A 25,468-nucleotide genomic window follows, 5' to 3' on the forward strand; every position below is an offset into this window, starting at 1 on the left:
GGAGGAAAGGGACGCGGGCGGGGACCGGGGCTATGCAGGAGGCGGGGTGAGCGCCGAGACTGACAATACAGAGGTAAACACAGCCCTCTTTGACACGCTGCGTGACGGCAGCGCGGCTGTGATTTATGGGAGATAGCAGAGCGCAGGGGGGACTTAGGGGGGATCTGGATAGCAACAGAGGCTGGGCAATATAAACAGACCAAGCCTCTGTATGTGGATAGCATTGTCAGAACCCCACCTCGGGTTCTCTTTAAAGGGGTTCTTTGGTGGTTTGAAAAAAACAAAAACCGAAACTTACCTGGGGCTTCTATCGGCCCCCTGCAGCTGTCATGTCCCACGCCGTTCTCCTACAATCCTCCAGTATATTTAAGTGTCCTCGCTTCACGATGTGATCAAGTGAGGACCCTTACAGCCCAGGAGAATGCCAGTGTTGTGTTTGACCGTGCTGCCCTATGATTTACACTGCCCCACCTGCGCAGTATGTGCTGCCTCATTTCCTATGCAATTGTGCTTCTGGCGCTAAACACCCCACATATCTCTGCAGCCACACCACCTACACTCCCCAAACCGGGGGTTGGGGGCTGCAATTTGGCACAGAGGTAGTTTGGGGGTCCCCTCTCTAACCTGAAAATGTAAGGAGTGAATGAGGTGTGGCTGTGGAAATATTTCAGGGGGATTATATTAAAGTTCCCACTCAGCATGCGTGTTACTCAGCAGGGCAGTTTCTAGGCTAAATTTCACGCAGGGCGAGGATGTAAAATTCCCCCCTCCTGCCGCAACAATCCAGCGCCCCGGCTGATTGTACACATCGCATGCCCATAGAAACGAGGCTGTTACTCAGTGTGGAAAGGCGGCTTACATGCAGCACAATTACAGTCACTGTAATGCAGATCACAGCTGCTGTCAACTGGGCAGAGGGTGAGTGAATCCTACATGAGAGGGATGGAGAGGACAGGAGGGGAACACTGCATACAGCATGGGACATTTGCATGGCAATCAGCAAAGTGGTGAAAAAGCGCCAAGTATGAATCAGCCCAGAGACTGACAACTAAAGGCATGGAGAGAAAAAAAAATACTTTCTGCTCTTTGCATAATTGCTCTAATGACTGCATCTGCACAGCCACTGATAAGGAGAGATGATCTCCAGATAAAATCTGATTGAGTTTCATTCGGATTTCATCCTTCTAATTAGTGCAGCTGAGCGGGGGGTTAAAACTTACCCAGCAGCCTTGTTCTTTAATCCGTCCCATGCTGCATTCCAAGCCGTGGTCACAGGACTACAAACACTTCCTCCTGGGTTGAAAGAGGAAGCGTAGTAGTCACGTGACCATGGCTTGGAACGCAGCGTGGGACGGATTAACCCTCCTGGCGGTCAATTAAAACTGCCAGGGGGCAGCGCAGCACTTTTATAATTTTTTTAAAAAAAAATTTAAATCATGGAGCTGGCCTAGCGCTAGCTACATGACAACGCTGTGCAGCGGCATCCCCCCACCCTCTTCGATCACCTCCGGCGATCAAGCCCGTCTGGAAATTCCGTTCTGAACGGGATTTCCATTAGGGCTTCCCTCGTCGCCATGGCAACGGGAGAGATGACGTCAACGACGCCGTGACGTCAAAGGGAGTCCCGATCCACCCCTCAGCGCTGCCTGGCACTGATTGGACAGGCAGCGCATGGGGTCTGGGCCGGCGCGGCGAAACGGCGGCGATCGGGCAGTACATGCAGCTAGCAAAGTGCTAGCTGCGTGTACCAAAAATTATGCAAATCGGCCCAGTAGGGCCTGAGAAATCCTCCTGCGCGGCATAGCCCGAGCTCAGCTTACCGCCAGGAATGTTAAAGAAGACGGCAACTGGGTAAGTTTAACCCCCCCTTACACACCCGGTCAGCTGCACTAATTAGGAGGATGAAATCCGAATGAACCTCATTCAGATTTAATCCAGAGATCATCACGGCTGATAAGGATTTATACTAAGTTTTGTAGACAGTCCCTATAGTGTGCAGCAGGGTCTTGTGTACAACACTGCTCTGCCCCCAGCCTCTCCACCCCCTTCCCAAGTGCTATGCACTGTATTGAAGCTGGAGCAGTCTGCAGAGCCAGTTCTGCCACTATTGAAGGTGGACAGTGAGTGTAATAAGCTGCGGCTGGGATTACACTTGTCTGTCAGTCTTCTGTATGAATTTTCTGCACACCATGCGTGCAGTGCTTCGCTGCTGTCTGTTTTTATCTGTACGGGGGAAAACGCATTCAAGTGTGCACTAACCAATTGAATAACATTGGTTCTCAGTTCACCTGTGGAGAAGGGGGGGAGGGTTTCTAGTTACGCCTCTGACTGTGTGTGTGCCTGTGTTCAACTGTGAGTGTGCGCACGTGCCTCTGTTGAGGGGTATGTAGGCCTGTAATTAACTGGGGCAGCACAGTCGCATAGTGGTTAGCGCTCTCACCTTGCAGCGCTGGGACCCCAGTTCAAATCCCAGCCAGGTCAACTTCTGCATGGAGTTTGTATGTTCTCCCCGAGTCTGCGTGAGTTTTCCCCCACATCCCAAAAACATACATATAAGTTAATTGGCCCTAGACTACGATACATACACTACACGATACATACTGTACATAGACATAGGACTATGGTAGGGATTAGAGTATGAGCTCCTCTGAGGGAAAACAATGCTAGTTGAAAGTATTGCAGATAAAAGCATTTAGGGCCCGTTCACACTTGCAATCAATTTTGCGGGAGTGATTTTCCCGCGATTAGCGCGGAAATATCACTGGACACTGCGGCGGTTTTGGAGCGATCGCGATTAGCGTGTTGTGCACGCTAATCGCGGAACGCTCGTCGCCGGCAAACCGCTGCATGCAGCGCGGTTGCGGTTATCGCTAACCACAACCGCGGCAGTGAGAACACTGCCACTCGCTACATTGGCTATCATTCATGAACAGGCTGTCGGTAAACAGAATCAGTGCGGGAAAACACCGCTGGCGAATTTTTAGACTTCTGGGTGGGCATTCATGAAGATGTATCCATGTGCGGAAGCAGTGCGGAGATTCCCCGAACTAAGCTGGCGGTAGGCAGGCGGTAGGCTTGCGGAGACACGGAAGCTGCCGAGTTGATACATTTCTCCGTGTTCCGCTCTGCTGCAGCTGCCTGGGAGGTCTGTGTGTCTCCATTCACTTACATTGGTATCGCCACATCAGAGGGAGCGGTACTTCCCGACCTCACACCGCTTGCGGTGATCTTCATGAATTAACATTTTGCTACATTTGTACCGATAATCACCGCACAAGGCGGTGATTTATCACTGTGCTCGGTAGTGTCATTTTTCCATGCGGAAAGAGGCTTTATGAATGCTGACTTTGCCGAGTGGTCGGTAAAGTCAGCTGTTTTAAGCATTTCCGCATGCGGAAATGCTTTATGAATGATAGCCATTGTGTAGCGATTCCCAACCAGGTGAGAACGGGCCCTTACAGTGAAGAAGCCTAGCTGGGAGGAAATTCTGTTGGGAGGGGGGTTGAGAGGGATGAATAAACTATGACTCACATAGACATTTATTACTATTTTCAAAGACTCTATCTAAAACACAGGAGTGTATTGTAATTAGAATAAAGATTTGCAGCTGTGAGGGGGTAGCAGAAGGAGGAGAGAAACACTTGAATTACAATGAAAGATACCACTGCCAAAAGCAGATTACAATATGTAAATCACACTGTGCTGTCAGTGCATAGATAAAACCTGACTGCATAGAAGTGACAACTGGATAGAGCTGACAACAAGAGTATAGAGATGACAGCAGAGGAATGGCAACAGAAGATTGACAAAATACTGAGCAGAAGTATGACAGGCTTGACAACACAGGCAGACATTATATACACAGGAGCAGCAAGATAACATCACTGTAACTGTAACTGTACTCTAGCACAAGCTAATTTGCATGCTGCACAGTGATTGGAGAAAGGACTCGGAGCAGCTGGAGGAAGTAGGAATCAGCTGGATGGCACTGTAAATATGCCAACCAATATATGGCTGCGCTGTCTACTAGCATGTAGTAACAGAGATAAGGACATCTGACAGGTATATTACAGCAAACCTACATATTTATTTATTAAATCAGTATTAAGCAACACATCAGATATTTTTACAGAATGCAATGTTAAGGTTACTTCCGCTTTAAGAGTGTTTAATAAACGCCCTACTACTGGTCATACATTTCTGATCATTGGATATTACACATGTGACTGTACATTTGTTGTGTATTTGCTTCCCTGCCCATGCGGCTTGATTTATGTGGGGAATGACTACACAGGCGTTAAAAGATCACATCTCCTCACATAAATCGGCCCTTCGCTCGGGTACTAGTGAACAGGCTGTTGCTAGGCATTTTGCTTCTCATCATCATAATATCAGCCAGTTGAGGGTCCAAGTCTTTGACTCTGCCCCCTACATACGGGAGGTGACAAGGTCAAATTGTTGTTAAGATGTGAGGTATTCTGTATCAGGAGGCTGGATGCGATGGGACCTGGGGGGGGTCTCAATATAGAGTGCAATTTGGGTCCATGTGTGTAATAATAGATGGTTTGATGTTTATAATAATGACCAGGGCACCTGGGGCCTTCTCTTTCCTGTGGGTCTTATTTTTTTGTTTTTTTTGTTTTTTGCATTTTTATTATTTTGGGGTCCCCATCCCTGACTGGCTGCCATTTTTGTGGCTTCCAGTCAGGGAATGGTTACCTTTTAATTTATATGTTGTAGCTTTTTCATCCCGGACCGGTCGCCAAAGTGCTTGCGGCCTCCGGTTCTGGAACGTACAAGGCTTCAGTTTTGATTTATTATGCACTGACTGGCTGACATCTTGGGCGGCTGCCAGTCAGCGACTAATGTTTTCCTACATCATGCATCTGACGTTTTTGACTCTGGGCTGTTCCTTTTTGACCACTGGTCGGTGTTTTCATGTTTACTTGATGGGGATTGGTGTTCCTGAGTAGGAGCAGTTCCCCATCAGGTCCTCTTGCAAGTGGGAGTGTTTTTGGAGGTAGACTCTCATGGGATTGGTTGGCAACAGGGTGTCCTGGTCATTTTGATTGGCTCCCTAGTAGAGCAACCACTATTTAAGGCTGCTGTGAGTGTTCATATTAAGAAGGCATGTGGACTTGATAAAAAGAGGAACAACAAAATGTTGTTGTTGTTGCCTGCCCTATCAGCTGTATCCTGCTTTATGCCTTAACCATTTCATGCATCTGAGCAATTTTCACCTCCCATTCATTTGCCAATAACTTCACTATCACTAATTATCACAATGAATTGATCTATATCTTGTTTTTTTCTGCCACCAATTAGGCTTTCTTTGGGTGGTACATTTTATTAAGAATATTTTTTTTTTCTAAATGCATTTTCACGGGAATATTAATCCCCAAAAATGGAAAAAAATTAATTATGCTACAATAATTTAAACCTATAAATTGTATTTGCCCATTTGTCCCGGTTATTACACCATTTAAATTATGTCCCTAACACAATGTATGGCGCCAATATTTTATTTGGAAATAAAGGTGCATTTTTTCAGTTTTGCATCCATCACTATTTACAAGCTTATAATTAAAAATATATATATATATGTTTGTAATATACCCTCTTCAAATGCATATTAAACAAGTTCAGACCCTTAGCTAACTATTCATATTTTTGTTTTTTCTTTAATTGTAATTTTTTTGTCATTAAAAATTTTATTTGGGTAATTTCTGGTGTGGTAGGTAAACAGTTAATTTTAAATGTAATAATGTGTGTTTATTTCATTGAAAAATGTTTGTAGGTGTAGTTTTATTATTTGGCCACAAGATGGACACAGTAAAAAAAAAAAAAATTCAGTCCTGGAAGCAAACTTTTTTCAGTCCTGGGAGCGGGCTCGCTCAGGGGAGCGCGCAGAAGCGTTGTAGCAGTCGCCTGGATGTGACAATCATGTCCAGGCGGCATAAATGCTTAAATAAAAGAGCTTAGTACAAACTTGAAGATGGTGCTGGGTCCCTTCTCTTTGCATTCCTGTGGGGTTTTTTTTTGTGTGTGACACTCCACAGCCCACTGACACCCAGAGCTGTGTGCACACTACTGTTATTGTTGTTGCCTTATTAACCTGCCTGGCATTCTATTAAGATCGCCAGGCAGGCTGCGGGAGGGTTTTTTTTTTAATAAAAAAAAAACTATTTCATGCAGCCAACTGAAAGTTGGCTGCATGAAAGCCCACTAGAGGGCGCTCCGGAGGCGTTCTTCCGATCGCCTCCGGCGCCCAGAATAAACAAGGAAGGCCGCAATGAGCGGCCTTCCTTGTTTTGCTTACATCGTCGCCATAGCGACGAGCAGAGTGACGTCATCGACGTCAGCCGACGTCCTGACGTCAGCCGCCTCCGATCCAGCCCTTAGCGCTGGCCGGAACTTTTTGTTCCGGCTACGCTGGGCTCAGGCGGCTGGGGGGACCCTCTTTCGCCGCTGCTCGCGGCGGATCGCCGCAGAGCGGCGGCGATCAGGCAGCACACGCGGCTGGCAAAGTGCCGGCTGTGTGTGCTGCTTTTTATTTCAGCCAAATCGGCCCAGCAGGGCCTGAGCGGCAGGCTCCGGCGGTGCTGGACGAGCTGAGCTCGTCCAGACCGCCCAGCAGGTTAAGTTGCAGGCACAGAACCACTTAAGTGCATTATTATTTCACTGTATTCTGACAGTACTATTGCATTTTTCTGTGTGTGAGACACTCCCCAGCCCACTGACACCTAGAGCTGTGGATAATGTTATTTCTGTCCATTAGAGGCTAAAACCTGACTCTGTGTTAACTCTATAATTTTTGGTGGGGCTTTTGGCATGGACCCCCCTCTGGCATGCCACAGTCCAGGTGTTAGACCACTTGAAACAACTTTTCCATCACTTTTGTGGCCAGAAACAGTCTTTGTAGGTTTTAAAATTTGTCTGGCCATTGAAGTCTATAGCGGTTCGCTAGATTCGCCTGTTTGTGAACATTTGCAGAAGTTCGCATTCGCTATTCGCAGATGGATAATTCTATGCTCGCGACATCTCTGACTATGTATTCTGCATGTCACAGACCATTGATCTTAGGAATGTACATAATTAGTCAGCCAGCCTTTACAAAACTGAAGTCCCGAAGTAGTCTCTTAACACCAGGGGCGTAGTCATTGTTCCTGAAAGCATTGGAAGCAGGAGCAGAAGGGAAGAATTATGATGCGCCCTCCTCCAGATAATGTGTTTGCCGTTGCGTAGCAAACAAGAATGATGATGCGGCAGCAGCCTGACACACGGAAGTCTCCTTCTGGGGTGGATTGGCTGGGCAGAGTAGGAGCGAGAGCGGTTGTCTCTCGCTTCTCATAGCAGGCTACTTCGGCAGGTCACATGTAGTGTTGGGCGAACAGTGTTCGCCACTGTTCGGGTTCTGCAGAACATCACCCTGTTCGGGTGATGTTCGAGTTCGGCCGAACACCTGACGGTGCTCGGCCAAACCGTTCGGCCATATGGCCGAACTAAGAGCGCATGGCCGAACGTTCCCCGAACGTTCGGCTAGCGCTGTGATTGGCCGAACGGGTCACGTGGTTCGGACCCGAACGCGCTCTGATTGGCCGAACTGTCACGTGGTTCGGGTAAATAAATACCCGAACCACGTCATATCTCCGCCATTTGTCTGTGGGTTTAGCTTTGGGTAGGCAGGCAGGGTAGTTCGCGCTCCAGCCACGCTAGCCAGGGTCCCCCCCAGTCATTGTGTGTCGCTGCTGGGAATAGTAGTACACCGCTCGCTCAGCATTCTGTTTACTGCCACTCTGTGTACCTCGCTCAGCCACACTATATAGCATTCTGTTTACTGCCACTCTGTGTCTGCTGGGAATAGTAGTACACCGCTTGCACAGCCACACTATATAGCATTCTGTTTACTGCCACTCTGTGTACCTCGCTCAGCCACACTATATAGCATTCTGTTTACTGCCACTCTGTGTCTGCTGGGAATAGTGGTACACCGCTCGCTCAGCCACACTATATAGCATTCTGTTCACTGTTCTGTGTCTGCTTGGAATAGTGGTACACCGCTCGTTCAGCCACACTATATAGCATTCTGTGTACTGTTCTGTGTCTGCTGGGAACAGTAGTACACCGCTCGTTCAGCCACACTATATAGCATTCTGTGTACTGTTCTGTGTCTGCTGGGAACAGTAGTACACCGCTCGCTCAGCCACACTATATAGCATTCTGTTCACTGTTCTGTGTCTGCTGGGAATAGTGGTACACCGCTCGCTCAGCCACACTATATAGCATTCTGTTCACTGTTCTGTGTCTGCTGGGAATAGTGGTACACCGCTCGCTCAGCCACACTATATAGCATTCTGTTTACTGTTCTGTGTCTGCTGGGAATAGTGGTACACCGCTCGCTCATCCACACTATATAGCATTCTGTTCACTGTTCTGTGTCTGCTGGGAATAGTGGTACACCGCTCGCTCAGCCACACTATATAGCATTCTGTTCACTGTTCTGTGTCTGCTGGGAATAGTGGTACACCGCTCGCTCAGCCACACTATATAGCATTGTGTTTACTTCCACTCTGTGTCTGCTGGGAACAGTAGTACACCGCTCACCCGCCACTGTATAGCATTGTGCTCTGTGTCACTGCTGACAATAGTGGTACACCGCTCACCCACCACTGTATAGCATTTCTGTACTGCCACTGTACTGCTGCCAGTCAGCGTGTACTTTAAGGATAAGTGAAATGAGGAAGAAATCCGGTGAAAGAGGGAGGGGCAAGGGAAGAGGTGTTTCCCCTGACGGTTCACGTACAGGCCACAGGGGAGCACCCAAGAAAACCCACTCAATACTGCCCATGTTGTCCAGGACAACAACCCTCACAGATCCAAAAGAACAGGACCAGATAATTACTTGGATGACCTCTCAAGCGTCCAGCAGTGGGTTAAGCAGCACCAGCACATCACGCACGAGGTCCGAGTCCTCAGCCAGTTAAAGTCTGGGCTTTCTTTGAAGACTGCACTGAGGATGTTACCATGGCGATTTGCAAGGTGTGCAAGACCCGCCTGAGCAGGGGGAAAAGTATTAACAACCTCTCCACCACCAGCATGAGCCGCCACATTCTATCCAAACATCCCACTCTGTGGGCAAACGCGGCAGGACAGGGTACCACCAGCAACACTGCCTCCCTTGGGTTCACCAGACTCACCACCAGACCCGCCTCAGCAGCAGCAGTAGCCCAGCCATTGCGTGGTTCACAACATTCACAAACATCAGACGATGCTGACACTGTCACTTTCCGGACTAGTGCTCTTGAGGTCTCCCAGTGTTCATCAAACACAACAACCAACAGCCCTTCGGTGTGCAGCGCTACGGTTGAGTTGTCTGTTTCTGAGATGTTTGAGCACAAGAGGAAATTGCCAGCAAATGACCCCCGGGCCGTGGCAGTAACAGCCAGCCAGCATAGCCAAGCTTCTGGCCTGCGAAATGCTGCCATATCGAGTGGTGGAGACAAACAGCTTCAAGGGCATGATGTCAGTGGCCATCCCACGTTACGTGGTTCCCAGCCGCTACCACTTTGCGCGCTCTGCAGTGCCTGAGTTGCATGAGCACGTGGTCAGCTAAATAACCCGAAGCTTGAAGAATGCCGTTGCCTGCAAGGTTCACCTCACCACTGACACCTGGACGAGTGCGTTCGGCCAGGGTCGATACATCTCCCTTACCGCGCACTGGGTGAACCTTGTGGAGCCTGGCAGCGATTCCTCACCTGCTACGGCGCGGGTGTTGCCCACGCCGCAAACAGCTGGATAACAACAGCAGCACCTACCTCTCTGACTCCTTCTCCTCCAACGCATCTCAAAGCTGTACCTCATCCGGAAATGCTAACCCAGCACCAGCAGCAGTAGGATCGTGGAAGCAGTGCAGCACAGCTGTTGGCATGCGTCAGCAAGCGTTGCTGAAGCTGATCTGCCTTGGGGATAAGCAGCACACAGGGGAGGAAATTTGGAGGGGAATAAAGGAACAGACGGATTTGTGGCTGGCACCGCTGGACCTGAAACCGGGCATGAAGCTAGACACCTGGCACGAACTGGCAATGTACGCAATAGAGGTGCTGGCTTGCCCGGCAGCCAGCGTTATGTCGGAACGCTGTTTCAGTGCTGCCGGAGGCATCATCACAGATCGGCGTATCCGCCTCTCCACAGAAAATGCAGACCGTCTGACTCAAATTAAAATGAATCAATCCTGGATTGGAAACGACTACGCAACACTCCTGGACCCCAACCAAGTAACATGACCGATGAACATCTGGGATGGTTTAGCGTTTCCGGTCCCTGTTTATTGAACCTCTCATCTGTATTACATTTATGACTGCATGGCGGCAAAAAGCATTGCTGCTATATCCGCACGCTTTTTGTCCTCATGCAAGGCCTGGGTTGTTGTGTCTCACAAAGCGTGGCCTTCTCCTCCTGCGCCTCCTCCTGTTCCATCACGTGTGCTGCTGCTGCTGCTGGGTTACCGTTGCCGCGTGGTCCCTGTTTATTGAACCTCTTATCTTTATTACATTTATGACTACATGGCGGTACAAAGCATGCTATCCGCACGCTTTTTGTCCTCATGCAAGGCCTGGGTTGTTGTGTCTCACAAAGCGTGGCCTTCTCCTCCTGCGCCTCCTCCTGTTCCATCACGTGTGCTGCTGCTGCTGCTGCTGCTGGGTTAGCGTTGCCGCGTGGTCCCTGTTTATTGAACCTCTTATCTTTATTACATTTATGACTACATGGCGGTACAAAGCATGCTATCCGCACGCTTTTTGTCCTCATGCAAGGCCTGGGTTGTTGTGTCTCACAAAGCGTGGCCTTCTCCTCCTGCGCCTCCTCCTGTTCCATCACGTGTGCTGCTGCTGCTGCTGCTGCTGCTGGGTTACCGTTGCCGCGTGGTCCCTGTTTATTGAACCTCTTATCTTTATTACATTTATGACTACATGGCGGTACAAAGCATGCTATCCGCACGCTTTTTGTCCTCATGCAAGGCCTGGGTTGTTGTGTCTCACAAAGCGTGGCCTTCTCCTCCTGCGCCTCCTCCTGTTCCATCACGTGTGCTGCTGCTGCTGCTGGGTTACCGTTGCCGCGTGGTCACTGTTTATTGAACCTCTTATCTTTATTACATTTATGACTACATGGCGGTACAAAGCATGCTATCCGCACGCTTTTTGTCCTCATGCAAGGCCTGGGTTGTTGTGTCTCACAAAGCGTGGCCTTCTCCTCCTGCGCCTCCTCCTGTTCCATCACGTGTGCTGCTGCTGCTGCTGCTGCTGGGTTAGCGTTGCCGCGTGGTCCCTGTTTATTGAACCTCTTATCTTTATTACATTTATGACTACATGGCGGTACAAAGCATGCTATCCGCACGCTTTTTGTCCTCATGCAAGGCCTGGGTTGTTGTGTCTCACAAAGCGTGGCCTTCTCCTCCTGCGCCTCCTCCTGTTCCATCACGTGTGCTGCTGCTGGGTTAGCGTTGCCGCGTGGTCCCTGTTTATTGAACCACTTATCTTTATTACATTTATGACTGCATGGTGGTACAAAGCATGCTATCCGCACGCTTCTTGTCCTCATGCAAGGCCTGGGTTGTTGTGTCTCAAAGCGTGGCCTTCTCCTCCTGCGCCACCCTCCTCCTGTTCCATCACGTGTGCTGCTGCTGGGTTAGCATTACCGGTCCCTTTTCCTGGAACCTCTTATATGTATTACATTTATGACTGCATGCCGACAAAAAGCATGTTACCTGTGCAAAGAAAACAGACATTTCCCGCATTTAAAAGACAGTTTTCCCTTTGAAACTTTAAAATCGATTTTCTCAAAAACTATAAGCTCTTTTTGCTAAATTTTTTTTTCCTCTTGTACCCACTCCCAAGGTGCACATACCCTGTAAATTTGGGGTATGTAGCATATAAGGAGGCTTTACAAAGCACAAAAGTTCGGGTCCCCATTGACTTCCATTATGTTCGGAGTTCGGGTCGAACACCCGAACATCGCGGCCATGTTCGGCCTGTTCGGCCCGAACCCGAACATCTAGATGTTCGCCCAACACTAGTCACATGCTGAATAATGTGCTCTGCCCCATTCCCCGTCGCCGTCAGTTTCTCAGGGGATGCCGTCTATTATGTAAAATAAAGAAACCAAAATACTCTGCACAGCAAAAAGATATGTTGTGTTCGCTCAGACTGTTGTTGCAATTTTGATTTATGCTACTGCCAGACATTGATAAAGTTTGATAGTATTCCTTTAAGCAGAGAATAGGCGATGGTGCCTTAGCAAGTGTGCATTTCTGTGTCTCTGTTCACGTGCGTATGTTTTTGTGCCTGTTTTCAAGTGTGTATGTGCCAGTGTTCAAGTATGTGTGTGTGCCTATGTTCCATTGTGTGTGCCTGTGTTGAACTGTGTGTGTGCCTATTTTCAAGTGTGTATGTTTGTGTGCCTGTGTTCAAGTGTGTATGTTTGTGTGCCTGTTTTCGAGTGTGTATACAGTATGCTAGTGTTCATGTGTGTGTGTGTGCCTATGATCTATTGTGTGTGCCTGTGTTGAATTGTGTGTATGTGTGTGTGCTTGTGTTCGAGTGAGTATGTGTATGTATCTGTGTTCAAGTGTGTATGTGTGTGTGCCTTTGTTCGAGTGTGTGTGCTTGTGTTCTGTTCAACAGCTGAATTGCTAGAGCTGTGGCATGCACAGCTAGAGGGATTTGAATGTGTGACAGAAAACTGTGGCACGCCACCCATAATTGCACCAACACGTGATTTGGATGGCAAGATACTGTCTGAATAGGCAGAGTTTCCCTGTCTAGCTCACAGGCACATTCAGACTTAGTGGAAACAGGCCCTAGGGTCCTCACTTGATGACCGCCAGTAGGACTGAGGGTGTTGCTGCCTTTATCAGACATAACTTTATTTGTAGCCAATAAAACCATTTGCCACCCAGCTGGACAGCACGGGTGACCCAATCAATTACCAACAATGTAACCAAATAACCAAACCATAACCAATTCAGTTCCATTAAACACTTCAGGGTTATCATCAAACACCAGGACACCCCCAAAACAAGTGGGACTGTGATGAGGAAAGGGGAGGGAGCATGGGCAGCTCGGTGCTTCTCTCAGACTGAGATGAAATTGAGCTGTCAGTCATACATATAGAAGTCTCTCCGCCTCCATCTCATAGGTCACCTCTCTCTTGGGGATCAGTTGAAAAGAGCGCCTGAGCTGCCTGTATGAAAAGGGCGGCCCCATAGACATGAATGTTATTTCTGCAAATATCGGCTACAAGGAGTTTTGATATAGGCTACAAGTGGGCACCCCTTGGTAGCCCATATTTTATTTGGCTACTTTCAACTACAATAGTGCACCCCTTTGTAGCCCATATTTTGTATTTGGCTACAAAGTTTTCGGCTACAAAAGGGCGCCCCTTTGTAGCACATTTTTTTTTCTCGGCTATAAGGTTTTCGGCTACAATAGGGTGCCCCTTTGTAGTCCATATTTTTTATTCGGCTACAAGATTTACAGCTACAAAAGGGCACCCTACTGTAGCCCATATTTTTTATTTGGCTATGTCAGAATCCGCTTTGCTGGCCTTGATTCCCTGGACAGTTTTTTTCCTATGCAGGTTGCATAGTGCAGTCCAGGGAAAAGAGGCCTTTCTGTCAGTTTGCAAGGCTGACTGATTTGCATCTACTTATCTTGCAAGCTGCTTGTCTGCTTCCTTTGAAGGTCTCCAGTATAAATGTCACTTCCTCCCAGAATTCCTTGCTCAGCATGGTTTCTGTTTGGTGAGATTACCTTTAGAGCCTCAGCCACTTTTGTTTTTTGTTGCGAATATTCTAGTGTAGTTAATTCTTGGGGAGTGCACTTTGCACTCCTTTTAGTGCAGTCAGGTTCTGTATTATTTGTACTGTTTATTCCTGTTTTTGTCTTGTCTTGTCCTTGCGATTGTACTGTCACCTGCGGTGGCTGACAGTGAATCATTTGGTCTCACTCCTAGATTGCATTCGCCCTAGTGGAAGAGGCGGTGGATCTCCCTTGTCTGACTCTTGGAGTACAACCTTAGCTGCGGTTGCTACTGGTTACTCCTTCAGTCTATCTTGTCTGGCACGAGCGCTTGCTGTTGTCTGGTGTGAGGCAACCACTTACCAAGCATTTGCGTTATTTGTTTGTCTTCATTCTCCATGTTCATCTGTTAGTCAGGGTTGGTGCGTTTTGCCACTGTTGCGCTTAACGTGCAGTGGCCGTACTGTTAACGCACTTGTCACTGTTGCGCATATCGTGCGGTGACCGTGTTTAGCTAGTTAATTTGTTATTTTCCTTGGCGTTCAGATTGTGGTTATTTGCTATGTCTTCCTTACTCAGTTCACGGTCTGTCTTTGCTCAGTCTTGTGTTGCTGATAGCAATCACCTCTCTTGCAATTAGCTTTCTCACTCTAGTCTGTTCTGATGTGATATGTCTACCGTCGTGGGGTGGCGACTAGATTGGTAGACATTCATATTATCTGTCTCTGTTTTTGCTTTCTTCTGGGTTGTTACTTTGTTGCCCGGTCTTGCTTAATCGGGTAATTTCCATCTGGCATCTGTGGCTGTACAGAGGACTTGTTACTCTGTACTCCACAGCTCCATCTGCTGGTTGGAATTCCCCTCTACAAATCTATACTGGGTACTTTGCTTCTGTGACTGTGGCGATTTCCTTCTGCTTCAGCGCACGTAGGGTGCGCTGACTGTAAATCAGTACAGGCTACAAGGTTTTTGATTCTGCTACAAAAGGGCGCCCCATAGTAGCCCATATTTTTATTTGGCCACAAGGTGTTCAGCTGCAGCGTTTTTGATTCTGCTAAAAAAGGGAGCCCCTTTGTAGCCCATATATTTTATTCAGTTACAAAGTTTCTGGCTACAAGTTTTTCGATACTGCTACAAAAGGGAACCCTTTCATAGCCGAGATTTTTGATTTGGGGGTGCAGGGGGGGATGTTAGGATTAGGCATCACAAGCGGGGGGGTGGGTCTTAGGGTTAGGCACCACCAGGGGGGACATAGGGTTAGGCACCACCAGGGGAGTCTTAGGCTTATGCACCACCTGGGGGGTCTTAGGGTTAGGTACCACCAGGGGAGTCATAGGGTTATGCACCACCTGGGGGGTCTTAGGATTAGGTACCACCAGGGGAGTCATAGGGTTAGGCACCACCAAAGGTGTCTTAGGGTTAGGCAGCAAAAGGGGAGTCTTAAGGTTAGGCACCACCTGGGGGATCTTAGGGTTAGGCACCACCAGGGTGGGTTAGGGTTAGGGGAGGGTTCCGTGTAAGAGTAGGGAGAAGTTAGGTCATAAGAATCACTTTTCTCAGCTATATCTAGAGCCCTTTTATAGCCCAACAAATTTTGCCTATAACAGCATCTTTTTTTATAAACTAAAACTAGATTTTTTTGGCTACACCAGGCACCTGGTGTGGCCAAATTTGGCTAGACCAGGCACCCTTTGTAGCAAAATTTGGCATATATGGGCTACAACTGGCGCCCTTTGTAGCCAAATTTGGCATATATGGGCTACAACTGGCGCCCTTTGTAGATAAATTTGGCATATATGGGCTACAACTGGCACCCTTTGTAGCCGAATTTGGCATATATGGGCTACACCAGGCGCCCTTTGTAGTCGAATTTGGCATATATGGGCTACACCAGACGCCCTTTGTAGCCGAAGTTGGCATATGGGCTACACCAGGTGCCCTTTTTGTAGTCGAATTTGGGATATATGGGCTACACCAGGTATCCTTTTTTCCTGGCGCCCTTTTCAAATGGACGCCTCTCCTGCCAGACTGTCCTGAGCCAGTTATCTTCAAATGCAGATTATCTTTCCACTTGACAACTGTAATCTTCTGATGTGATAACCTGTGAAGAGAAAGAAAAAAGAGCCAGCACCACACAGAAAAAAAATGTAACCCTATCATGTCCTTCTGAAGCAGTCTACCACATCAAACTCTGTCATATGCCCTTCACACCAAATACCCTATAAATGATTAATACAACTTTATTATTGTAGCTAGTGTTGGGCGAACAGTGTTCGCCACTGTTCGGGTTCTGCAGAACATCACCCTGTTCGGGTGATGTTCGAGTTCGGCCGAACACCTAATGGTGTTCGGCCAAACCGTTCGGCCACATGGCCGAACTAAGAGCGCATGGCCGAACGTTCCCCGAACGTTCGGCTAGCGCTGTGATTGGCCGAACGGGTCACGTGGTTCGGACCCGAACGCGCTCTGATTGGCCGAACTGTCACGTGGTTCGGGTAAATAAATACCCGAACCACGTCATATCTCCGCCATTTGTCTGTGGGTTTAGCTTTGGGTAGGCAGGCAGGGTAGTTTGCGCTCCAGCCACGCTAGCCAGGGTCCCCCCTGTCATTGTGTCGCTGCTGGGAATAGTAGTACACCGCTCGCTCAGCCACACTATATAGCATTCTGTTTACTGCCACTCTGTGTACCTCGCTCAGCCACATTATATAGCATTCTGTTTACTGTTCTGTGTCTGCTGGGAATAGTGGTACACCGCTCGCTCAGCCACACTATATAGCATTCTGTTTACTGTTCTGTGTCTGCTGGGAATAGTAGTACACCGCTCGCTCAGCCACACTATATAGCATTCTGTTTACTGTTCTGTGTCTGCTGGGAATAGTAGTACACCGCTCGCTCAGCCACACTATATAGCATTCTGTTTACTGCCACTCTGTGTACCTCGCTCAGCCACATTATATAGCATTCTGTTTACTGTTCTGTGTCTGCTGGGAATAGTGGTACACCGCTCGCTCAGCCACACTATATAGCATTCTGTTTACTGTTCTGTGTCTGCTGGGAATAGTGGTACACCGCTCGCTCAGCCACACTATATAGCATTCTGTTTACTGTTCTGTGTCTGCTGGGAATAGTAGTACACCGCTCACCCGCCACTGTATAGCATTGTGCTCTGTGTCGCTGCTGGGAATAGTGGTACACCGCTCACCCGTCACTGTATAGCATTGTGCTCTGTGTCGCTGCTGGGAATAGTGGTACTGTATAGCATTTCTGTACTGCCACTGTACTGCTGCCAGTCAGCGTGTACTGTAAGGATAAGTGAAATGAGGAAGAAATCCGGTGAAAGAGGGAGGGGCAAGGGAAGAGGTGTTTCCCCTGACGGTTCACGTACAGGCCACAGGGGAGCACCCAAGAAAACCCACTCAATACCGCCCATGTTGTCCAGGACAACAACCCTCACAAATCCAAAAGAACAGGACCAGATAATTACTTGGATGACCTCTCAAGCGTCCAGCAGTGGGTTAAGCAGCACCAGCACATCACGCACGAGGTCCGAGTCCTCAGCCAGTTACAAGGAGCCAGTGGGCACAAAGCTGACACAACCGGCAGCGACACCACGCACACAACTGCCAGATAACCAGTCCGATGAATTACCTCAGGACACAATGGGGGATTCGCAGGAGCTATTCCCAGCCCAACAAACTTCCACCTTTCAAAGGTCAATGGAGGAACAGCCAGAAATGTTGTGCCTGGATTCACAACCGTTAACTGTGGGAAATGCACCGCGCACTGAAATACAAGGCGAGTCCGAGGAGGACTCGGAAACCCAAATCCCAGAGCAATTTGGGCAGGAGGGGTTGCAATTGCAGGAGGTCGGCCGACAAGATCTGGAAGACGACGTTGGAGTGTGCTGCGCAGAGGTTGTTGTGGGGAGCTCTACTCCACGGCGGCGGCCCACAATGACATATGACGAGTTTGAGGAGATGGAAGAGGAGGGTATGGACAATGTGGACAGAGACCCAGATTTTGTTTGTGAACGAGAACATCGCCGTCGTAGCAGCAGCACAGATGAGTCTGTTGAAGAACCCACTGCTGCACGAGTTCGCCTTGTGCCACAAGGTAGGCGGCGCGCAATTTCAGGCACCACAAGCGTGGAAGTTCAAGTGAGAGGCAAAAGAGGAGCAAACAGAAATCGCCAGCAAGGAGGCAGGTGCTCCAAAGTCTGGGCTTTCTTTGAAGACTGCACTGAGGATGTTACCATGGCGATTTGCAAGGTGTGCAAGACCCGCCTGAGCAGGGGGAAAAGTATTAACAACCTCTCCACCACCAGCATGAGCCGTCACATGCTATCCAAACATCCCACTCTGTGGGCAAACGCGTCAGGACAGGGTACCAGCAACAACACTGCCTCCCTTGGGTTCACCAGACTCACCACCAGACCCGCCTCAGCAGCAGCAGTAGCCCAGCCATTGCGTGGTTCACAACATTCACAAACATCAGACGACGCTGACACTGTCACTTTCCGGAGTAGTGCTCTTGAGGTCTCCCAGTGTTCATCAAACACAACAACCAACAGCCCTTCCGTGTGCAGCGCTACGGTTCAGTTGTCTGTGTCGGAGATGTTTGAGCGCAAGAGGAAATTGCCAGCAAATGACCCCCGGGCCGTGGCAGTAACAGCCAGCATAGCCAAGCTTCTGGCCTGCGAAATGCTGCCATATCGAGTGGTGGAGACAAACAGCTTCAAGGGCATGATGTCAGTGGCCATCCCACGTTATGTGGTTCCCAGCCGCTACCACTTTGCGCGCTCTGCAGTGCCTGAGTTGCATGAGCACGTGGTCAGCAAAATAACCCGAAGCTTGAAGAATGCCGTTGCCTGCAAGGTTCACCTCACCACTGACACCTGGACGAGTGCGTTCGGCCAGGGTTGATACATCTCCCTTACCGCGCACTGGGTGAACCTTGTGGAGCCTGGCAGCGATTCCTCACCTGCTACGGCGCGGGTGTTGCCCACGCCGCAAACAGCTGCACCGCCGTCCCTCCCACTGGATAACAACAGCAGCAGCTACCTCTCTGACTCCTTCTCCTCCAACGCATCTCAAAGCTGTACCTCATCCGGAAACGCTAACCCAGCAGCAGTAGGATCGTGGAAGCAGTGCAGCACAGCTGTTGGCATGCGTCAGCAAGCGTTGGGGATAAGCAGCACACAGGGGAGGAAATTTGGAGGGGAATAAAGGAACAGACGGATTTGTGGCTGGCACCGCTGGACCTGAAACCGGGCATGGTTGTGTGTGATAATGGGAGTAATCTCATTCGCGCTTTAAGGTTGGCTAAGCTGACACACATCCCTTGCCTGGCGCACGTGATGAACCTAGTAGTTCAGCGGTTCCTGAGGACATACCCAGGCGTGGCCGATCTTCTGTTGAAGGTGCGTCGAGTGGCCAAACATTGTAGAAATTCCAGTACTGCTTCGGGGGCACTCGCCAAGATGCAGGAGCGCTTCAATCTCCCCCACCATCGCTTGCTGTGTGATGTCCCTACGCGCTGGAATTCTACGCTGCACTTGCTAGCCCGCTTTTGCGAGCAGAAGAGTGCAGTGGTCCAGTACATGACGGCGCAGTACCGAGGCGCATCCGGCCAGCTGCCAAGCTTCTGTGGATCCGATTGGGCCAACATGTTGGACCTCTGCCAAGTCCTCCAAAATTTTGAGCAATCCACGTTGCTTGTGAGCAGTGACAACTCTTCAGTCAGCATTACCATACCACTGCTGTGTTTACTGAAGAGGTCGATGTTAAAAATCAAGGAAACAGCTGTCATGATGCAACTGGGGGAATCTGAAGGAGAAAACGATCAGCGTGATGGTACCAACATCAGGCCATCCGCCTCAGGGAACGCTGGCCCCAGCAGCTATGACGAAGAAGAGGAGGAGGAACAGCTGGAGTTGGAGCAGGAATTTCATGCCACCACTGACGAGGGCCAGAGCGGTACACGTTGGACTTCCACAATTCAACGCGAATGGTCAGCAGAAGCAGACCAGGAGGAAGGTGACGACTATGATGCATCACAACAACTATCACAACGCTCACAAGAGGATGATGAGGATTCTGGTAGGACTCTGGCACACATGGCTCAATTCATGCTAGACTGCATTGAACGTGACCCACACATTGTGCGCATTCTGGACAACACCAATTACTGGGTTTATACCCTTCTGGATCCACGGTACAAACACAATGTTCCAAAACTGCTTGAAGAAAGAGTCAGACAGGTCAAAATGGAAGAATACCAGCAGGCCCTTGTGGAGACTTTAGAGAGGAGATTGACATCCTCCCCCTCCTCTAGCCAGTTGTACGCAGACAGACTGACTTTCGCAAACCCAGGACGACCAGGAGGGCAGCAAACAACGCAAGCCGCAGCTAGTACCCAAAAGGGAATGGTATCGGCAGTGTCCTTGGAGTGGGAAAATTTTCTGACACCCATGCAGCAGCAGCCCACTGAACAGCAAGCATGCAGATCCACCTCCAACACCGATCGCCTGGAGAAGATGGTCAAGGACTACATGTCAGATGACGTAGCTGTGTCGAACAATCCATCTGCACCCTTCAACTATTGGGTATCGAAGCTAGACACCTGGCACGAACTGGCAATGTACGCAATAGAGGTGCTGGCTTGCCCGGCAGCCAGCGTTATGTCGGAACGCTGTTTCAGTGCTGCCGGAGGCATCGTCACAGATCGGCGTATCCGCCTCTCCACAGAAAATGCAGACCGTCTGACTCAAATTAAAATGAATCAATCCTGGATTGGAAATGACTACGCAACACTCCAGGACCCCAACCAAGTAACATGACCAATGAACATCTGGGATGGTGTAGCGTTTCCGGTCCCTGTTTATTGAACCTCTCATCTGTATTACATTTATGACTGCATGGCGGCAAAAAGCATTGCTGCTATATCCGCACGCTTCTTGCCCTCATGCAAGGCCTGGGTTGTTGTGTCTTACAAAGCGTGGCCTTCTCCTCCTGCGCCTGCTCCTGTTCCATCACGTCTGCTGCTGCTGGGTTAGCGTTGCCGCGTGGTCCCTGTTTATTGAACCACTTATCTTTATTACATTTATGACTGCATGGCGGTACAAAGCATGCTATCCGCACGCTTCTTGCCCTCATGCAAGGCCTGGGTTGTTGTGTCTCACAAAGCGTGGCCTTCTCCTCCTGCGCCTCCTCCTGTTCCATCACGTCTGCTGCTGCTGGGTTAGCGTTGCCGCGTGGTCCCTGTTTATTGAACCACTTATCTTTATTACATTTATGACTGCATGGCGGTACAAAGCATGCTATCCGCACGCTTCTTGCCCTCATGCAAGGCCTGGGTTGTTGTGTCTCACAAAGCGTGGCCTTCTCCTCCTGCGCCTCCTCCTGTTCCATCACGTCTGCTGCTGCTGGGTTAGCGTTGCCGCGTGGTCCCTGTTTATTGAACCACTTATCTTTATTACATTTATGACTGCATGGCGGTACAAAGCATGCTATCCGCACGCTTCTTGCCCTCATGCAAGGCCTGGGTTGTTGTGTCTCACAAAGCGTGGCCTTCTCCTCCTGCGCCTCCTCCTGTTCCATCACGTCTGCTGCTGCTGGGTTAGTGTTGCCGTGTGGTCCCTGTTTATTGAACCACTTATCTTTATTACATTTATGACTGCATGGCGGTACAAAGCATGCTATCCGCACGCTTCTTGCCCTCATGCAAGGCCTGGGTTGTTGTGTCTCACAAAGCGTGGCCTTCTCCTCCTGCGCCTCCTCCTGTTCCATCACGTCTGCTGCTGCTGGGTTAGTGTTGCCGCGTGGTCCCTGTTTATTGAACCACTTATCTTTATTACATTTATGACTGCATGGCGGTACAAAGCATGCTATCCGCACGCTTCTTGTCCTCATGCAAGGCCTGGGTTGTTGTGTCTCACAAAGCGTGGCCTTCTCCTCCTGCGCCTCCTCCTGTTCCATCACGTGTGCTGCTGCTGGGTTAGCGTTACCGGTCCCTTTTCCTGGAACCTCTTATATGTATTACATTTATGACTGCATGCCGACAAAAAACATGTTACCTGTGCAAAGAAAACAGACATTTCCCGCATTTAAAAGACAGTTTTCCCTTTGAAACTTTAAAATCGATTTTCTCAAAAACTATAAGCTCTTTTTGCTAATTTTTTTTCCCTCTTGTACCCACTCCCAAGGTGCACATACCCTGTAAATTTGGGGTATGTAGCATGTAAGGAGGCTTTACAAACCACAAAAGTTCGGGTCCCCATTGACTTCCATTATGTTCGGAGTTCGGGTCGAACACCCGAACATCGCGGCCATGTTCGGCCTGTTCGGCCCGAACCCGAACATCTAGATGTTCGCCCAACACTAATTGTAGCCCCACCATTCCCATGTCATCCGACACTTATATGTGTCTTCTTTTCATTAGCAGTGATTAGAGTGTAAGATTCTAAGGACAATTAGAGACATGAGGCAGAGAATAGAGTTCAGAATGTTATTACTTGGGGGTGTGGCCTGATTTGAGGGGCTGAGTTTAGGGTACCAAAACGCCTGTGTCTACAGGCTACAGAGTTGTAAATCTGGCCTCCGCCAGCGTCACAGTTCCAGATTGTTGAAGACTTCCATATTTAAGAATGCGAGGAGCATTAAAGGGGGATTGTCACCATAAAAAACTAATTTCAAAAATAACTGGTCTGAGTGTATTAAGTGATAAAGATGCTAGTTGGCTGATGGTGTAATGGTTAAGGGCTCTGCCTCTGACACAGGAGACCAGGGTTCGAATCTCGGCATTGCCTGTTCAGTAAGCCAGCACTAATTCAGTAGGAGACCTTTGGCAAGTCTCCCTTACACTGCTACTGCCAATAGAGTGCGCCCTAGTGGCTGCTGCTCTGCTCTGGCGCTTTGAGTCCGCAAAGGAGAAAAACGCAATATAAATGTTATTTGTGTCTTTGTCTAATCCTGCATTCAAAACTTTCATAACTTTTTCTATTGTTATGGTTTGGAGTTATCACATACCTTAGGAGCACTGGCTCTTTAGTAGCCATTGCCATTCAGTTGCATGCTGGGGGTTCTTTTTATCTGTAATATATTCCTCCTCTTCCCTTTATTTCCCTACCTAGCTGCCCAGCTGAAACATGATCCTCTGCTCACTTGTGTTTACAAGCAAGGCTGAGGTGACTCAGTTAAGGGAAGAAATGACATCAGTATTTAGCCTCAAACTGTGTGCAAAAGACATGCTTCCCACCAGGAACAGAATTCTCTTTATTTACTATATAAGATTCACTGAAATCAAAATGTGGACAGTATAATACATGTGTTATGTAAGTAGATCAAGTATTTATCTACTTATATAATGTGTTTTTTCCCTGATATAGTATGGCTAATTCTCCTGCGTTAAGTAACGTGGCAGTAACAGCCAGCATAGCCAAGCTTCTGGCCTGCGAAATGCTGCCATATCGAGTGGTGGAGACAAACAGCTTCAAGGGCATGATGTCAGTGGCCATCCCACGTTATGTGGTTCCCAGCCGCTACCACTTTGCGCGCTCTGCAGTGCCTGAGTTGCATGAGCACGTGGTCAGCAAAATAACCCGAAGCTTGAAGAATGCCGTTGCCTGCAAGGTTCACCTCACCACTGACACCTGGACGAGTGCGTTCGGCCAGGGTCGATACATCTCCCTTACCGCGCACTGGGTGAACCTTGTGGAGCCTGGCAGCGATTCCTCACCTGCTACGGCGCGGGTGTTGCCCACGCCGCAAACAGCTGCACCGCCGTCCCTCCCACTGGATAACAACAGCAGCAGCTACCTCTCTGACTCCTTCTCCTCCAACGCATCTCAAAGCTGTACCTCATCCGGAAACGCTAACCCAGCAGCAGTAGGATCGTGGAAGCAGTGCAGCACAGCTGTTGGCATGCGTCAGCAAGCGTTGGGGATAAGCAGCACACAGGGGAGGAAATTTGGAGGGGAATAAAGGAACAGACGGATTTGTGGCTGGCACCGCTGGACCTGAAACCGGGCATGGTTGTGTGTGATAATGGGAGTAATCTCATTCGCGCTTTAAGGTTGGCTAAGCTGACACACATCCCTTGCCTGGCGCACGTGATGAACCTAGTAGTTCAGCGGTTCCTGAGGACATACCCAGGCGTGGCCGATCTTCTGTTGAAGGTGCGTCGAGTGGCCAAACATTGTAGAAATTCCAGTACTGCTTCGGGGGCACTCGCCAAGATGCAGGAGCGCTTCAATCTCCCCCACCATCGCTTGCTGTGTGATGTCCCTACGCGCTGGAATTCTACGCTGCACTTGCTAGCCCGCTTTTGCGAGCAGAAGAGTGCAGTGGTCCAGTACATGACGGCGCAGTACCGAGGCGCATCCGGCCAGCTGCCAAGCTTCTGTGGATCCGATTGGGCCAACATGTTGGACCTCTGCCAAGTCCTCCAAAATTTTGAGCAATCCACGTTGCTTGTGAGCAGTGACAACTCTTCAGTCAGCATTACCATACCACTGCTGTGTTTACTGAAGAGGTCGATGTTAAAAATCAAGGAAACAGCTGTCATGATGCAACTGGGGGAATCTGAAGGAGAAAACGATCAGCGTGATGGTACCAACATCAGGCCATCCGCCTCAGGGAACGCTGGCCCCAGCAGCTATGACGAAGAAGAGGAGGAGGAACAGCTGGAGTTGGAGCAGGAATTTCATGCCACCACTGACGAGGGCCAGAGCGGTACACGTTGGACTTCCACAATTCAACGCGAATGGTCAGCAGAAGCAGACCAGGAGGAAGGTGACGACTATGATGCATCACAACAACTATCACAACGCTCACAAGAGGATGATGAGGATTCTGGTAGGACTCTGGCACACATGGCTCAATTCATGCTAGACTGCATTGAACGTGACCCACACATTGTGCGCATTCTGGACAACACCAATTACTGGGTTTATACCCTTCTGGATCCACGGTACAAACACAATGTTCCAAAACTGCTTGAAGAAAGAGTCAGACAGGTCAAAATGGAAGAATACCAGCAGGCCCTTGTGGAGACTTTAGAGAGGAGATTGACATCCTCCCCCTCCTCTAGCCAGTTGTACGCAGACAGACTGACTTTCGCAAACCCAGGACGACCAGGAGGGCAGCAAACAACGCAAGCCGCAGCTAGTACCCAAAAGGGAATGGTATCGGCAGTGTCCTTGGAGTGGGAAAATTTTCTGACACCCATGCAGCAGCAGCCCACTGAACAGCAAGCATGCAGATCCACCTCCAACACCGATCGCCTGGAGAAGATGGTCAAGGACTACATGTCAGATGACGTAGCTGTGTCGAACAATCCATCTGCACCCTTCAACTATTGGGTATCGAAGCTAGACACCTGGCACGAACTGGCAATGTACGCAATAGAGGTGCTGGCTTGCCCGGCAGCCAGCGTTATGTCGGAACGCTGTTTCAGTGCTGCCGGAGGCATCGTCACAGATCGGCGTATCCGCCTCTCCACAGAAAATGCAGACCGTCTGACTCAAATTAAAATGAATCAATCCTGGATTGGAAATGACTACGCAACACTCCAGGACCCCAACCAAGTAACATGACCAATGAACATCTGGGATGGTGTAGCGTTTCCGGTCCCTGTTTATTGAACCTCTCATCTGTATTACATTTATGACTGCA

The sequence above is a fragment of the Hyperolius riggenbachi genome, chromosome 3 (assembly GCF_040937935.1).
Source record: "Hyperolius riggenbachi isolate aHypRig1 chromosome 3, aHypRig1.pri, whole genome shotgun sequence".
Classification (NCBI taxonomy): domain Eukaryota; kingdom Metazoa; phylum Chordata; class Amphibia; order Anura; family Hyperoliidae; genus Hyperolius; species Hyperolius riggenbachi.